Source organism: Saccopteryx bilineata, chromosome 6 (genome assembly GCF_036850765.1).
Source record: "Saccopteryx bilineata isolate mSacBil1 chromosome 6, mSacBil1_pri_phased_curated, whole genome shotgun sequence".
NCBI lineage: Eukaryota > Metazoa > Chordata > Mammalia > Chiroptera > Emballonuridae > Saccopteryx > Saccopteryx bilineata.
In genome coordinates this window covers 27,528,784-27,545,985 of record NC_089495.1, presented here as the reverse complement: position 1 = coordinate 27,545,985, position 17,202 = coordinate 27,528,784, and the positions used below count along the sequence as shown (strand labels likewise).

Here is a 17,202-nt window from a genome sequence, read left to right as displayed (position 1 = left end):
AAGCAGGAACAACACAAACGCCTACTATATACTTGAGCAACTTAGTATTAACTATTCAGCATAATTGCACTGGGGTGAAGCCTGGTATGCATACTGTCAGCAAGAAGAATGGGGGGGGGAGGGAAGAGCACTCTCTAATAGAGCAAGTTTAATTACATTATGTGATTTAATTATTTAGCTTTCTCAGCATCCTACCTCCATGTAGAAATGAATATGAATCAGGCAATCACGTGCATATTGTAGGCCATTTCAGCTGCCATTTGTCATCAATGAGTTGATAGCTTGCAGGTATCTATGGCTCACAGCAAGCACTTAATTTTATTGGCACCTAGGGTGTGGGTCAGGAGATTGGTAATGACCTGTGTTACTACTGAACAGGTTCTGAAATTAAAAGAAACAACCAATACTAGTTGGTACTTTGGGGAAAGATATTAAACCATCAATCAAATGGGTCAATGTGCCCTAACAGGAAAAAAAATACTTCCTAACCTAGAGGTGAATTTCAGAGAGGATCAAAATTTTCTTAGGTAAGTGGAGGAAATAGGGCAGGGGAGGAAAGAATAGATGTATATATCATTACATGATCATCTTTTTTTCCCTATTGCTCAGACATTTTTTGCAGCCCTCATATACATTAAAACAATTTTGACTGCAGTGCTGTCCTAGTCAAATACAGTTTCTGTGGCCATTTCAAATATAAAATTAAAGAACCAACAAGCATTTCAAATTCCCAGGAAGAAAATATTTTAAAGTGTTCTTCCTTAAAAATATGACTAAACTGCTCAGATAGTGCCAGATATATTTAGGTATCTGATATATCTAAATGAATAAATAGGCCTGTTTAAAACTGATCTCTGGGGAAATCTAGAATCATCAACCCAAGGGCTCACTAAGGGGAAGCCAATGGGGACATTTATAGTTATCTAGGGTTAGAATTTAACATCATAACTGCAGAAATAAAGCACAATTAGTACCTAGAACTAAAGACAACACAACTATGTCAAGACATTAAGAATCACTGTGAAACCTGACCAGGCGTTGGCACAGTGGAGAGAGTGTTGACCTGGGATGCTGAGGACCCAGGTTCCAAACCCCAGGTTGCAGGCTTGAGTGCAGGCTCACCAGCGTGAGTGAGAGATTGTCGCCTTGAGTTTGGGATCATAGACAATACCCCACAGTCACTGGTTTGAGCCCAACGGTCACTGGCCTGAAGCTCAAGGTTCCTGGCTTGACCAAGGGGTCACTAGCTTGGCTGGAGACCTCAGTCATGGCACATATGAGAAAGCAATCAATGAATAACTAAAGTGCTACAACCACAAGTTGATGTTTCTCATCTCTCTCCCTTTCTGTCTCTCTCTCTCTCTCTCTCTCTTAGATAAATAAATAAAATCATTATTAAGACAGAGTTAGAGCTGAGAGTATGATGTCTACAATGGCATAACAATCCAACAGAAAGCCATGACAAGTTGCATGTTGGCAATAAAACTCATAATTATGTACTTACTTCATTACCATTTCATCCCTATAAGATGATTCCTAGGATGGAAAACTGAGGCTTAGAAATTATTTTACCTACTGCATGTATAAATATGTAGACTATAATAATAACCAGTTGATTCCAGAAGTCACAGTAAACGGACTGGAGTTGTCCATCTTTTGGGGAAGAGCCTCTGGAATACAACACTTATCACCACATACAGGGGACTGGCAGCAAAACAATACCGCCTTGTTTGGGGGCTCAATATAATGCCGCCAGCCAGACTCAGGCTGGCTCTGGAGGTCCGTAAGACAAAGGGATAAAGGAAGATCCTGAAAGTCTCAGTTTGAAACAAAGAGGAAAAAGTAACCCAGAAGCCTATAACCGTGTACTAGTCTATATCTCTGAGTACAATTGATAAGGCTTTTAGATTTTGTATTTTTTTCCAGGTGATTTCATGTTACAGAGAGAAACCATAATGAAATGTGAAGAAAGTTGAAGTAAAGACACACCGAATTCTGAACGATAATGAATACCAATAACCATATCTTCATTCACATGTGGCCAGGATCAGGGAGGCCAGTGTGCCTGGCCATAGACTGGGATGCTGGACGTGGGGTTTTGAAAGATCAGGTGTGTCAAAGTGCAACACTGGAGCACAAAGGGTTTCCATATGTTATTAAAAACTGGGTCTGGGACACGCAAGTGTTCAGAGACAACCATTGTATTTGAGATAAGCATTTACCCTTCCTGTTTATTCCCTTTTCTTGGAGGGTTACAAAGAGTTTCTTCATATGGAAAAAAATAATCCTTCATTTCTCAACATTTTAAATTCTTGGAAATATGTCTGTATAGCTTAAAATGATAACATTGCAAACAACAAAAGAACTCACTTGTCTTCCATAAATCTTATGTCTGTAATCCCCACCCCACCTCGACACCATGTGAAACAACTATGACAACCACCACTCAGCAGGAATGAACAGTCCCTCGATCTTGGAATTGCTTGGCTTTCAAAGCACTAAGTGCTTTTGAGGTCCCTGTCTGCGTTACAGAACCAGGTGAGATGGATGAGGCGAGCTCCCATCTTATTATAACTCTAGTGTCCAAGGACTCAGGGAGCCACTCTCTGAAGAATGTGCTGCTTCTTCCGATGACTGCAGAGAACAATACAAACCTTCAAGATAAATGTGGACCCTGGGCTTGGTTGAAGGCCTGGGCCTGTCGCAAATGCAGATTACTGGTTTCCTATTAGTAAGCGGAGAAGACTAGACTTCACTTAGATTAATTATACATCAAAGCAATGTCCTCAATTGACAGCAATAGACTTTACAGGTAGAACCACTATAACAGAATCATGCTTTTTCCCCTTTGTTTCCCAGGGAATTATTTCACTGCTGGGCCATTGTCATACCGCCGTGAGTCACAGAAGAATGCAATGCTTAATGAGCCAAATGCGAAGATAATTACGCCAGTTATATTTGGGACACACACACAATGACAGACTGTATTTGTAGATTCTTTGTGAACACTCTAGGGCAGGGAGAGAAAAGAGGATTTTTATTTTTTTAATAGCTGAACTGGATTTTACTATGACTAAATACCTTTGAAGTGAACACATTAACTTTTTTTTGGTCTTAATTGGGCAGAAAAGCAGACAAAGAATGCACTCATAATTTCAGAGGTTCCGAAAGGAAATTTAAGTCGCTCTAAAACTCCAACAGGATTTTATCCACATGATCCTCCACGTGAATAATTAGATGCCATTTTTGAAAATTATCTGCTACAGCAGTATCTCTCCATACTTGCTTTTTTTTTTATTGTGAATTAATGTCCTCAATAGGCCAACACAGCAATGCTATTATAATTATGAGTAAAAAATGGCTCTTAATTTATAAGCAATTGAAGAAGTAAATACTTCTAGGTCCACTTAATATACTTTACTATGTTAAATTGGTAACTAACAAAAATAATCACTAGTTGGTAAATACTGTCAATCTGTTCTGTACAAGCAACTTTTCAGAGCCAGGGTAAAAGTCAATTTTATGCTGTGTTTTGGAAAAAAAAAATGTGCTTAAGGAAAAGACTACATGGACATTTGGGATGTCTTTGTTCTTGTAAAAGCAGAAAGGGTCAGACTGGTTCAAATCTCTTTGGAATCTTTGCATGGATACTGTAGAAAACATCCAACTTAATTCCTATTTTACAGATGAGAAAAGTGCCAATCACAGAACCTAGGTTGTCTAGGTATATTCCACTTGTTCGTGACAGAGTTGAGGTGAGGGAACCAGAAACATCTCAATACATATAATACGGAGATTCAAGTGAAAAAAAAATCTGACATTTAAACCCAAAGTTGCCATAAGCTTTTCTTTCCTGCTAGATTAAACTTCCTCTCTTTGCATAAACAGCTTGTAGGGTAAAAATACCCCTGGGCATTTTAGGAATTGGTTGAAATCACAGAGCTCTTTGTAATCATCTCCTTTGCTCCTGGAGTTCTGTGAGGGCTCCACTGATAAGAGAAAGGGCAAGTGAAACATTTCTCTTTGAGGGAGTGTAGATTGGGCTCCACATGAGAGCTCATCAAAGACTAAGACAATTGAGTTTGGATCAGATCACTGCCAAGTGGGTGAACAGCTGATTAGAAAAGTGATTCCTAAAATCTGATTGTAGAGATCTAAGAAAGACACCAGTTGTCTAAAGCATTCTCACGAAATTGATTCTAAAAATAGTCTAACAGCACAATAAACATTTTTGAATGCTAAATTTTATAATTAGCCAATATTGCTGAGGAAACAGGATTGGTAGGGGGTGTTATGTACAATGCTTTGGCTGGTGGAGACATGATGCCATGCAATCTATAACTTTGGATACTCAAATAATCATGTGAATTGTTCCTCGAGGGACCTGAACTTTAATATCCGAGAAAAGCACAGAGAGCCTGATAGCTGATCATCGCTCTAATTTTTAAAAACATTTTGATTAAGGCTGGGTTATAGAGAGTTTGTTCATTAAGGAGCTGCTGATGAGACCCAATTTAGATAAGTGTGTAACAGCCTTCGAGCAGTTGCCAAAAATACCATGTAACTTTATAAAGAGTGGGCACATAGAAACAGAAAAACATCTTAAAGAGGTCAATAGGAATGTTTTAGAAGAATCCTCTTGTAAACCAGGGATATATTGTTTTATAGGATTTGTATGAGGTTTTATATGGAATTCTCACCAACCAAATGATTTATAGAGTTGAAAATCACAGCGTTAGGATCGAAGGCTCCTAATTTCTGTGTTTCTTAGTTCCCGTCTTTTTTTCCTCTCTCTAAATTAGTTCAGTTTATCAACTAACTTTTTATGTCACAGATGCAATTCCTCTTCTGTGACACAATTACCAGTCTTAAAACTTGGTCGTTTTCCCTGATTTCTTAAAATAAACAATAAACTGTACAGCAAAGAGATCATCATCAAAATGAAAAGACAGCTTATTGAATAGAGAAAAATATTTGTAAATCATATATCTCTTAAGTAACTAGTATCTAAAATAAAGAATTCAGATAACTCAATAGCAAAGAAAACCCCAACAATCATATTTAAAAATGGGCAGAGGATCTGAGTGTTTTTCCAGAGAAGGCAGATGGCCGAAAGGTACACAAAAAGATGCTCAGCATCACTAATTGTCTGGGAAATGCAAATCAAAACCTCAATGAGCTATCACCTGACACCTGTAAGAATGGCCATTATCAAGAAGACAGCAGAAAACAAGTGTTGGCAAGAGTAGAGAAAAGGGAGCCCTTGTGCATTGTTTTGAGATATTAAATTGGAGCAGCCACTAATAAACAGTCTGAAGAGTCTCCAAAAAAATTAAAACTAAAACTACCATATGATCCAGCAATTCCACTTCTGGGTATTTATCTGCAGAGAATAAAAACACTAAAAACACATATCTGCATTCCCATGTTCACTGCAGCATTATTTACAACACACATACACACTTCCATACACAATGGAATATTCTTCAGCCATAAACAATAAAATCTTGCCATTTGAGACAACACGGATGGGGCTTAAAGGATTTATTTAGGAAATAAATCAGACAGAAAAATACAAATACCATATTATCTCCTTTGTATGTGAAGCCTTAAAAATATTCAAATAAGTTTTAAACCCAGAGCTAATAGACACTGAGAACAGACTGGCCGTCGCCAGAGGCAGGGGTGACAGGCGGGATAAAGGGGTGACAGGCGGGATAAAGGGGTGACAGGTGGGATCAAAAGGTACAAACTTCCAGTTATAAAATAAAGTAAGTCACAATGACCATAATCAATGATACCGTATTGAATATCTGAAAAGTTCTCTCATTACACACACACAAAACATTTGTAACCATGTGTGGTAATGGATGTTAATTACACTTACTGTGGTTATTATTTCACAACATATACAAATTTTGAATCATTAAGATGTACACCTAGAACGAATGATACATGTCAATTAAAAAAGACACAAATAAAAAATATGTCTGATTCACTCATATAATCTCTCTGTTGGACAGCAGGATTATTTTAATGCACCCAGAGTTGGAAGGCATTTAAATTTCAAGAAACTAGAATTTAAATTGAGTATCAGACAATCATTTCCATAGAAGTAACTGGTCCACCCCTGCACGAGGTTCTGTCATTTTGTTCTCACCTCTCACCTAGTCCTCTCTGCTTCTCCCTCCCATGGCGCAAACCAACATCCAAACAAAACCTTTACTTTCAGAAAGCAAGTTGTATTTCCTACATTTTTTTTTCATTTTTTATTGATTGATTTTACAGAGAGAGGAGAGGAGAGAACAAGAAGTATCAAGTCATAGTTGCTCCACTTTAGTTATTCATTGATTGCTTGTTGTATGTGCCTTGACTGGGCAAGCCCAGGGCCTCGAACCGGCAACCTCAGCGTTCCCAGTCAATGCCCCATCCACCGCGCCACCACAGGTCAGGCACCTACATTTTTAATACAAAACAATTCAGATTTGTACCACCGAAAACACATTTTTGTATCAGCTAAAAGAGAGGTTGTCTCTCCTGGATGTCACCCTTTGGCCCTCCCTACCAGTGTTCTTCCTGAAGGAGCCAGAACAGCGTACACATATATTGTGCCACTAGTACACTAGTACTCTCTCCTTCGAAAGATAGAGAAGGCTGCATTCAGATTTTTATTTTAAGTATTTGATGCACATAATTTTTTTTTTTTTGTATTTTTCTGAAGCTGGAAACGGGGAGGCAGTCAGACTCCCGCATGCGCTTGACCGGGATCCACCCGGCACGCCCACCAGGGGGCGAATCTCTGCCCATCCGGGGTGTCGCTCTGTCGCGACCAGAGCCACTCTAGCGCCTGGGGCAGAGGCCAAGGAGCCATCCCCAGCTCCAGGGCCATCTTTTGCTCCAATGGAGCCTTGGCTGCGGGAGGGGAAGAGAGAGACAGAGAGGAAGGAGAGGGGGAGGGGTGGAGAAGCAGATGGGCGCCTTTCCTGTGTGCCCTGGCCGGGAATCGAACCAGGGACTTCTGCACGCCAGGCCGACACTCTACCACTGAGCTAACCGGCCAGGGCCGATGCACATAATTTTTAAGTACTAAGTATTGGTTAAATAATTATAGAACATAAACATCAGAAATAAAGTGTGATAATAAAAGAAACACACCACTCAACCTAAGAAAATAAAACATTCTCGACACCCTTGCTCTGTGATTCTCTCTGACATGATCCCCTTTCTGAAACTCACTGCTAACAACTGCCACTCTGAGGGTTTGTCCTTCTTTTCTCAAATATGTTCCTCCTTATTGTTTGTTTTTATAATATACCTATACAACCCTGGAAAACATTATTTAATTGTTTCTGAACTTTATAAATATTGTAATAGAATGCATGCAATCTTCTGACTGCTTTTTAAAAATCTTGATGTAATTCTCTTACCATAAAATTCACCCACTGTAACTGTACAACTCCACGGTCTCAGTATACTCACAGAGTTGTGTCACCTTCACTGCAGTCTAAGTTTAGAACACTTTCATCCATCCTCCCCTGAAAACCCTCTATCCATTGCAGCTATTCCTCTTCCCTCCAACCCATCCCAGCCCCCGGCAACCGCTGCTCTACTTCCTGTTTCCATAAATTTATCTATTCCGGACGTTTTATGTAAATGGAATTATATAACATGGAATTGTTTGGAACTGGCTTTTTTTCTTTTTCTTTTTTTTTTTTCTTTTTTTTTTTTCATTTTTCTGAAGCTGGAAACGGGGAGAGACAGTCAGACAGACTCCCGCATGCGCCCGACCGGGATCCACCCGGCACGCCCACCAGGGGCGACGCTCTGCCCACCAGGGGGCGATGCTCTGCCCATCCTGGGCGTCGCCATATTGCGACCAGAGCCACTCTAGCGCCTGAGGCAGAGGCCACAGAGCCATCCCCAGCGCCCGGGCCATCTCTGCTCCAATGGAGCCTTGGCTGCGGGAGGGGAAGAGAGAGACAGAGAGGAAAGCGCGGCGGAGGGGTGGAGAAGCAAATGGGCGCTTCTCCTGTGTGCCCTGGCCGGGAATCGAACCCGGGTCCTCCACACGCTAGGCCGACGCTCTACTGCTGAGCCAACCGGCCAGGGCGAAACTGGCTTTTTTTCATTCAGCATGTTTTCAAGGTTCATCCATGTTGTAGCGTATCTCGGCGCTTCCTTTTTTATTATCAAGTAATATTCTATTGTCTTGTTTACCTATTCATCAGTTGATGGACATTTGGGTCATTTTCACCTTCGTGAATAATTTTGATTGGACCTTTGTAAATGTGTTTGTGTGAATATGTTTTCATTGCTCTTCTATATGTATCTAAGAGCAAAATCGGTAGGTCCTGTGGTGACTAGATGCTTAACACTGAGAACAGTCAACTCTTTCTCACAGTGGCTGCATCCCTAACAAGGTATCAATGTTTCCATTTCTCCACATCCTCTTAACACTTGTTATTATTTTTCTTTTATATTATAGCCATCCTAGCGAGAGTTAAGTAGGATCTCATTATGGTTTTGATTTGTATTTTCCTAATGGCTAACTTTGTTGAGCATCTTTTCATATGTTTATTAGCTATTCCTATTCTTCTGATTGTATTTTGTATTCAACAGTGTTTTTAAAATTCATCCTTGCCAAAGCACGTGGTTGGAGTCCATGCATTCTAATTGCTGAACTCTAGCAATTTTCAAACAGCGCTAAGAATTTTTGAAACATGCTATACTTGACTATTTAGTCAGGGGCACTCACCTCTTTACTCTTAGAATATCAAATAAAAAAAATGACAACAGCCAACACAACGATAGCTGTCTGGTGCGCACAAACCAAAATTATACCTATGTTTGTTTTCAGGTCGGCCAAAAATATACTTCTTGGTGTGCTGCAGAATGTTTCTGTGTGCCACGAGGTGAAGAAGGTTGAAAATCGCTGCAGTATTCTAGTGCGTGAATATATCATGATTTACTTATCCATTCTGATGTCGATAGCCATTTAGGTTGTTTACCTTGTTGTTTTTTGCTTTGCTATTGAAGACCATCCTGTTATGAACATGTTTGACCTAACTTCAGGTTTACGCTAAACAATTACCCTGCCCCCATTTTTATCAAGCAAATAAATGCCTAAGTGGTGAAACTGCCACTTATTAGAAAGCATAACTGTCCAACTTAATAGGCCATATGCTAAATACATATAATCCAGTCACAGAGGACTACTGGTGACCTAGGGGAAATCCTAGGAGAAAGGCTAAGAAGACTGGACTCATGCTGCTTAAAGGAAAAAATAACTTCAAATCAGCATATGGGAATAGAAAGAGTTATTTTAGATGTGGAGGTAAGTAGCCGGGCTTCATTACTTCTGTAGAAAGCAAGAGGGAATGGGGCTTCAATTATGGAAGTGGGATTTTAGGTCAAATGTTGTGAAAATTTTCCCACCTCTACTGCTCTGAGACTCCAAATATGCACCCAAAGGGATCTGTGGACTCGAAATCTGTTTCTGTCAAAGGGTAGAAAGTATCTCAGATGACTTAAATCTAGTCCGGTTCAGTCAGAGGGTGCATTACATCAATGGCATCCAATTCCTTTGACCATTTCTTCCTCTGGAGTTCGCAATTTAATGGTTTCTTCCTAGCGAACAGCAGTTGTTAAATCATAATTCCCCCCAATGATTATTAATAATTAGAGATATATAGAAATTTCTACCAGGACATGAGCCCAAGTAAACATGAATAAATACATTCTAGATGTTTTCTAGAGAAAAATTAAAATCAATATACCTGTCTCCTAAAGGAAGGACTAATAAATCAAATAAGGCATATTCATGGAATGGGATACTCTTCTGCAGCAGGAAGGGAGCAATGCACTATCTACTAACATGGCTAAATCTCAATTTATGTTGCACGAGAAAAACAGGTTACAGAAGAATATATTCTGTAGGATTCCATTTTTGTAAATTTTTATAAATCAGTCATAAAGCAATGCATAACTATTACTCACGAGTAGATAAATATATGCTAAAATATAAACATACATAAAAGAGGAGAATATTAAATTACTGAGAGGAGTGACTCCGGGAAAGATGAGGGAGGAAAAGGAAAAACAAAGAGCTATGGAAGAGAAAGCACTTTAATTTTAGCTACACTGCTTACTTCTCTTGCTAAAAAATATAAGCAGTTATGGAACATTCTAAATACTACTAATAATATCGTAATCACGAGAGCTAAAGATGGGTATACAGATGTTTGTTTTTCCTGTATTTTAAAAAATTCTCAGAAAACAAATAATCAGAATCTGTAATTAATCCATTATTACCAATCTAACTCCACTGAATTGCAAAAGCTCCAGCCCACAGAGAACTACGTTGTAAGTGAACCTTTCCCTCCACATTCTGTGAAGTGCTGGAAACAGTGCACCTGCTGCAGACCCATGGCGCCCTAGGGCTATCCAGGTTAAAGGCAAGGGGATGGCCTGACCAGGAGGTGGCGCAGTGGATAGAGCATCGGCCTGGGATGCGGAGGACCCAGGTTCAAGACTCCAAGGTCGCCAGCTTAAGCGCAGGCTCATCTGATTTGAGCAAAGCTCACCAGCTTGGACCTAGGGTCGCTGGCTCGAGCAAGGGGTTACTCGGTCTGCTGAAGGCCCACGGTCAAGGCACATATGAGAAAGCAATCAATGAACAACTAAGGTGTCGCAACAAAAAAATTGATGATTGATGCTTCTCATCTCTATCTGTTCCTGTCTGTCCCTATCTATCCCTTTCTGACTCACTCTCTCTGTTAAAAAAAAAAGGGAGGGCAAGGGGATGGTGGCCCCTCTTAGATCCCTTCCAGCTCTAGAACACCCCAGGTCTCCACACTAGCAAGTAACTGGTACCTTCCCAACCTCGCTTCTCTCTCTTTAACAGTAAAAAGAAACCACAAGATATTGCCTATCTGCCCTTGCCCCTCGACCGTGTTAATTAAGGTTTGCTTTGTGACAGAACTATCATCCCACTAGCAAATTTCAGTTCCTACCCTTTCCACCCTGTTCTACTCATACGCCTAGTTTCAAAATTCTTTGAACAAGATTACATGACAGTTGAGACGCTTTCTCAACTGTCCGGCCGCCTTGTCAGGGAACTCGGAGAGAGGGAGGTTTCTGAAGGGGGCTGAGCCACTGGTTCGGGGAAGAAGAGAAGCAAAGGAAAAATCTGAGTGGGGGAGGCAAAGGGAGCGGGGAAAATCTGTCAGCTGCAAAAAACGCCAGGTAATCAAAATCTTAAATCAGCACCTTTTAAATTATTGTACTAAAATAATCCTAACAGCAGAGAAGAATAAATGCAGACCTCCTGAGAGAGTAGGTGAGAAAAACGGCGTGAGCACCAACAGGACGTTTCTCTGCCATCACCTATTTCCTCTTAAAATCCAGCCACCATTTGAATTTTTGCTTGATCCAAATTTATATTTAGTTCATTCAAAAATGTCCTTGTATTTCTTTCTGAATGTCCTTGTATTTTAAAATAAAATTACCATTCCAAAAAGAGGTGGCATGTTGAACTAGGGACTCCTCAAACACTTGCATGTTGCCACTTGGGAAACTCCAAATAGGGGGAAAAAAGAGATTCTCAGCACTTGTGCCCAGACTGAGAAAGACAAAAAGTGCCCAGAAACCGAACCTGCAGGGGAAGGTCTGGCAGGTGCTCCTGGGAGAGGCGGTCCGGAGAGTTAGGAGAGAAACTGGAGGGTGTACGAGCAGCTTGTCCATTCTGTGTCTCGGATGTACCTAGTGCAATGTTGTGCTCCCATCAGCTCATAATATAAAAGTGATTCTGATCAACACAGCGGGTTCTAGCAGATGGTGAAAGCCCTCACCACTCTGCAGTGGCTCTGCTAGCGGTAGATTGACATCAAATGACAAGCCAGGTGACACTGATGAGCTGTGGAAAGGACAAACATCCAGTACCAACTAGAGCAGATTTTTAGCGGAAAAACACGCAATTCATTTTGGGGCAAGACTATTACTATATTTCCCCATGTATAAGATACACCCTTTTTTGAAAAATGGTGCATCTTATACAGTGGTGTGGCATTTCAAATGCCATAGATGGAACTGAGGACGAGGCAACAATATATGAAGACAATGATTCATCATCAGACACTGATGAGGACAAGCTAATGGATGGGAGTTTTGACAGTGATGAGGAGTTGTATGAATTTTATGATGAATAAAACTTGAGTTCAATAACTTTATATAACACATATTTTTTCAAATTTCGGGCCCCAAAATTGAGGTGCATCTTATACATGGGAGCGTCTTATACATGGGGAAATACGGTATGTCCGTGTTAACAACACAACAAAATGCTCTTTGTGATAGACTCTGTCCTACTCTAGATCTGTACACAACTGGTGGGAACGAACAACGTAAACTGAAAAGCTCCGGAAACGGTGTGTACGAATTGGTCTGAGATCACAGAGACACGATTTCCAGCTGCATGTTTCCCAGAAGGCTTTTTAAAAGGAGAGGGTAGAATTGAGTTAGGCCATGACGGGTAGGTAAAAGTTACATTTGACACACAAGCAGAATGAGGAGCGGCGTGCACAAAAGCAGAAGGATTAGGTAATTTGCAAGGAGTATGCTAGACATCAAAGTTCAGTTGGACTGGCTGGTGGGGTCCACGGGGTGGTAGAAAATAATATAGGAAAGCAAAGTCAGCATCTCATTATCAGGGACATGCATGCTAGCCCGAGAATTTCAGCACTTCTTCCGAGCCAGCTGAGGCGTCCTGATACGGCGTGGCAAAATCTATACTTCAGAAAAATTCTTCTGACAGCAGCAATATTATTATTACTTATGATGTTCATAAAGTGTTTGAAGAAACAAGGGAAAAACAGTTTTATATTTATTCTGACAGTTTAAAAGGTTGCTGCCATTATGTATGAATTTTTGAAATCTGTTTTTGTTGATTGTACTAGCTTGGCTGGCTATATACCTAGCGAACTACAGAGGCACATAAAACTCAATGGAGACAGTAAATTACTTGAACCTGAAATCAAATGACAATTTCATCCGCACCTCTGTACCAGTGCTTCTGTTTGGGTTCCATTTGCCAGAAAGATGAACAACAATTATTTCAGGCAATTAATTCAGCTCTTTGGCAAGGCCACAAGTTTTGCTGAACACAAGAATTCCGTTATAGCATAAAGGATGAAAAACATCATTTGCCACGCATCACGTTGAGAAGTGTGTGTGTGTGTGTGTGTGTGTGTGTGTGTGTAAGGATGTGTGTGCCATTGAAGCTAGATGTTCAGAAATGGCCCTAACCACCAGAAATCCATCCACTGCTTTATAGACACTTTAGCAACCTGGACTCTGATATCAGGGCAGTGGTTTCATTAGGCCCTCTCGCTTCCACGGGATCCACAGCATAAACTTTCAGAGCCGGCAACATAATCCTTCTCATCAAATATTTGGGCGACAGGTGGAAAATTGTTCTGCCAGCTGAAGAAGACAAAATCCATTCCTTCTGGCAATTTTCTGCAATGAAAACTCCAGAAATGAATGTGCAATAACTTGTGGAAATAAATTTCAAATATTATCACACAAAAGCAGTGTGCTCAAAATCTCTAACTGTAAACTAACTCCTGCTTATCTGAATTTTAAAATGTTGATTTTTCTCTTTGTGTTTGAGTTGCCACGAAGGAAAGACAAAATATTTTCAGACACCAAAAGCCAAAGAAATGCTAAATTCAAACAAAAGAAAGCCATGTTGAAGGCTGTGCTTGGTTAGTAGCAGCTCTTAGGTCAGGAAGCAAGGACCAAAAGTCGCTTTTCACCCCATTCCCAGCAACTGTGAGATCATCCCCTCGGATTAGCATGCTCTGCACAAGCCTGGAACTGTGTGACTCTTCCTGGTTGGTTCCAGCAAATTCCATCTGCTCTGTGATGCGGGGTGGAGCACTCTGGCATTCTGGTAATGGGTCTTTTAAAGGTTTCTCTCAAAAGCCCTCATTTGCTCATTCCCTAACTGTAAGAGCTCGGCAGACGGGTACGTGATGGCATGGGGAGGCTCAAAGGGTTTGCATCAAGTTAATGTTAGTGAGAGGATTGCGCACCAGCACACCGGGGCAGTAGTCTTGCACACAAACTGTTCGACTGTTCCTGTGTGGGGCGTCCGCATGTCAGCTCATGAGGCTGCTGAGAGGCCTAATGGACCGGGCTGAGGGACAGATGGGGGTAAGGACGCTAGTATGGAAACATCATACTGGGCAGTTTAATCTACTTTCTTTTAGCTGGATAAATTTTCCCCCTTTTCACCTCTGGTTTTCTTATGTGGCTTATGTTTGTAATGATAAGCAATGAATTCCAGTTTTCTTAGTTGGAATGTTATGCTCTCCAACAGTGGAGTATATTTTTGAAATACACTGCTCACAAAAATTAGGGGATCAGGGATCGTGCAGATACTCCAGTACTTTCAGCCTTTTGTAGAGTGCATTTTCACCCGTGAACTAAAAGTTGGTTTTGCATCCATTTGCATAATTGAACAACTTTCTTTGACTTGTCGTTTGCTTTTCTGGTGTTCTTGTTTAATTAAAAAAATCAAATGCTTTTTTTAATCACTTCATATTCACTTTGAAATATCCCCTAATTTTTGCAAGCCAGTATAGCTTACCAATGTTAAATAAATAATGTGAACAAAATGACCAGTTTAATGCACTATTTTGTTTTGACAAGCAAACTTTTAAATTTGTAAAGAACCGTTGAACATATAAACAACCATTTTACATATGACATTCATTCACTCAGCAATCTCCCTGGTGCCATCTCTGTGTTAGGCACACAATATTTAGTTATCAAAGGAGACAGAACTCTTGGAGTAGCAAACATTTTGAAGGAGAGATAAAAATGTATGTATTGTCTAACACCTTTAAAAATATGTAGCATGTGCCTGACCAGGCAGTGGCACTGTGGGTAAAGCGTTGGACTGGGACACAAAGGGCCCAGGTTCGAAACCCTGAGGTCACAGGATTGAAAATCAGGCTTATCCAACTTGAGCGCAGGCTCACCAGCTTGAGTGTGGGGTCGCTGGCTTGAGTGTGGGATCATAGACATGACCCCATCGTCAGTGGCTTGAAGCCCAAGATCCCAGTCTTGAATCCAAGATTGCTGACTTGTGCAAAGGGTTATTCGATCTGCTGGAGCGCCCAGTCAAGGCACATATGAGAAAGCAATCAATGAACAACTAAGATGATGCAATGAAGAACTGTTGCTTCTCATCTCTCTCCCTTCCTGCCTATATCTATATTTATACATATACATACATATATATACATATACATACATATACACACATACACACACACACATATGCTAGATGACAATAAAGTGCTATAGAGAAAAATAGAATAGGAAAGAGGGATTAGGAGGGTGGAGTGAGGGGAGATTGCAACCTCTGACAGCATAGTTAAGAAGGGCCTAGGAAGGCAGAAGGCAAAGGAGGTGAGGACACATGGCTTTTAGGGAAGAATTTTTTTTTTTTGTATTTTTCTGAAGCTGGAAACGGGGAGAGACAGTCAGACAGACTCCCACATGCGCCCGACCGGGATCCACCTGGCACACCCACCAGGGGCCACGCTCTGCCCACCAGGGGGCGATGCTCTGCCCCTCCAGGGCATCGCTCTGCCGCGACCAGAGCCACTCTAGCGCCTGGGGCAGAGGCCAAGGAGCCATCCCCAGCGCCCGGGCCATCTTTGCTCCAATGGAGCCCTGGCTGCGGGAGGGGAAGAGAGAGACAGAGAGGAAGGAGGGGGGGTGGAGAAGCAAATGGGCGCTTCTCCTGTGTGCCCTGGCCGGGAATTGAACCCGGGTCTCCCGCACGCCAGGCCGCCGCTCTACCACTGAGCCGACTGGCCAGGGCTTAGGAAAGAATATTTTAAGAACAATAAATAAATAGGTCCTGAGGCAGGAGCATGTCTGTAAAACAATAATCCGTTCTAATTCAGTTTTTTTCCATTGTTTCATTTACTCACCATCAATGGAATCCTAAAAATATTAAATAAAAAATTCCAGAAATAGACGATTCACAAATTTTAAATTGTGTGCCACTCTGAATAGCATGATAAAAATCTCACACCATTCCACTTCATCACACCCGGACATGACTCACCCCGTCCATGGTCTCCATGGCACTTGACACTCCCTGCCTGCCACTCAGGAGCCATCTGCGTTCTCAGGTTGATGGTAGCAGTATCGCAGTGCTTGTATTCAAGTAATCTTTATTTTACCTAATAATGGCACCAAAGCCACTTACATAACTTTTATTGTGGTATACTATTATAATTATTCAATTTTATTTTAATTGTTGTTACTATCCCATGCCTAGTTTATAGATTAAGTTTTATCATAGGTGTGTACGTATAGGAAAAACATCATAGTATATATAAGGTTGGGTATTATACACCGTTTCAGGCATCCACTGAGGGTCTTGGAACAGATCCTCTGCAGACAAGGTGGGACGACTATACCAGAGAAATTACAGGAAGCAAATGTGGAGCCAGGGGTGTACTGGGCGGGAAGGAGGCAGCAAAGCCCAGAGAGGAGGAGGAGATGAGAATTAAGAAGGGAGAGGAGACAGCATACATAGAGCCTTTCAGGCCCCTGGACTTTTTGTGTTTGGGTCTGAGTGAGACAAGGAACCTTTGTAGGTTCTGGAAGGAGGAGTCTTAATCTCACTTCTTCACATCAGCCCAGACGCACCTGTCCACTGAGTCTACCCAACAACCCTACTTAATACTGCAACCTGGGCCCTGCACTCTCCATTCCTCAGGTCCTGACCTGCTCGCGTTTTCTCTCCTAGTAATTTTCACCTTCTTATCGTCTAGATGTTTTTATTTATGAGGCATATTGCTTATTCCCTGTCTTCTCTGCTAGAACGTCAGATAAACACAGGCAGTAGGTGCGTCGGCGATTGTAAGCACATAGTCAAGTCCCTGACCCCCAGTCGGTGCTCTGTAAGGCTCTGACCCTCATAACTGTTCCTCCTGAGTCCTTAAAGCAGATGTTAAAGTTGCTAACGATTTCAGGACAGCCCTAAGCTTCTATATTTTGAATGACAGGGATATTTCAAGGAAGTGGGAACTAAAAAGAAAGAGTGGTTTTGATGCCCCAGGGCTGTGAGGTAGAAGAGACAGGGTGAGATGCTGCTGAGAGTCCTCACCCCTGCGT

The 17,202-nt window shown here is 41.3% G+C and overlaps 1 protein-coding gene across 6 annotated transcripts in view; it reads right to left on the bottom strand.

Annotated features, from left to right (window-relative positions):
• Positions 1-17,202, bottom strand: part of UNC5D (unc-5 netrin receptor D) — a 534,428-nt gene that overhangs the window by 244,214 nt on the left and 273,012 nt on the right. The window lies entirely within an intron of this gene.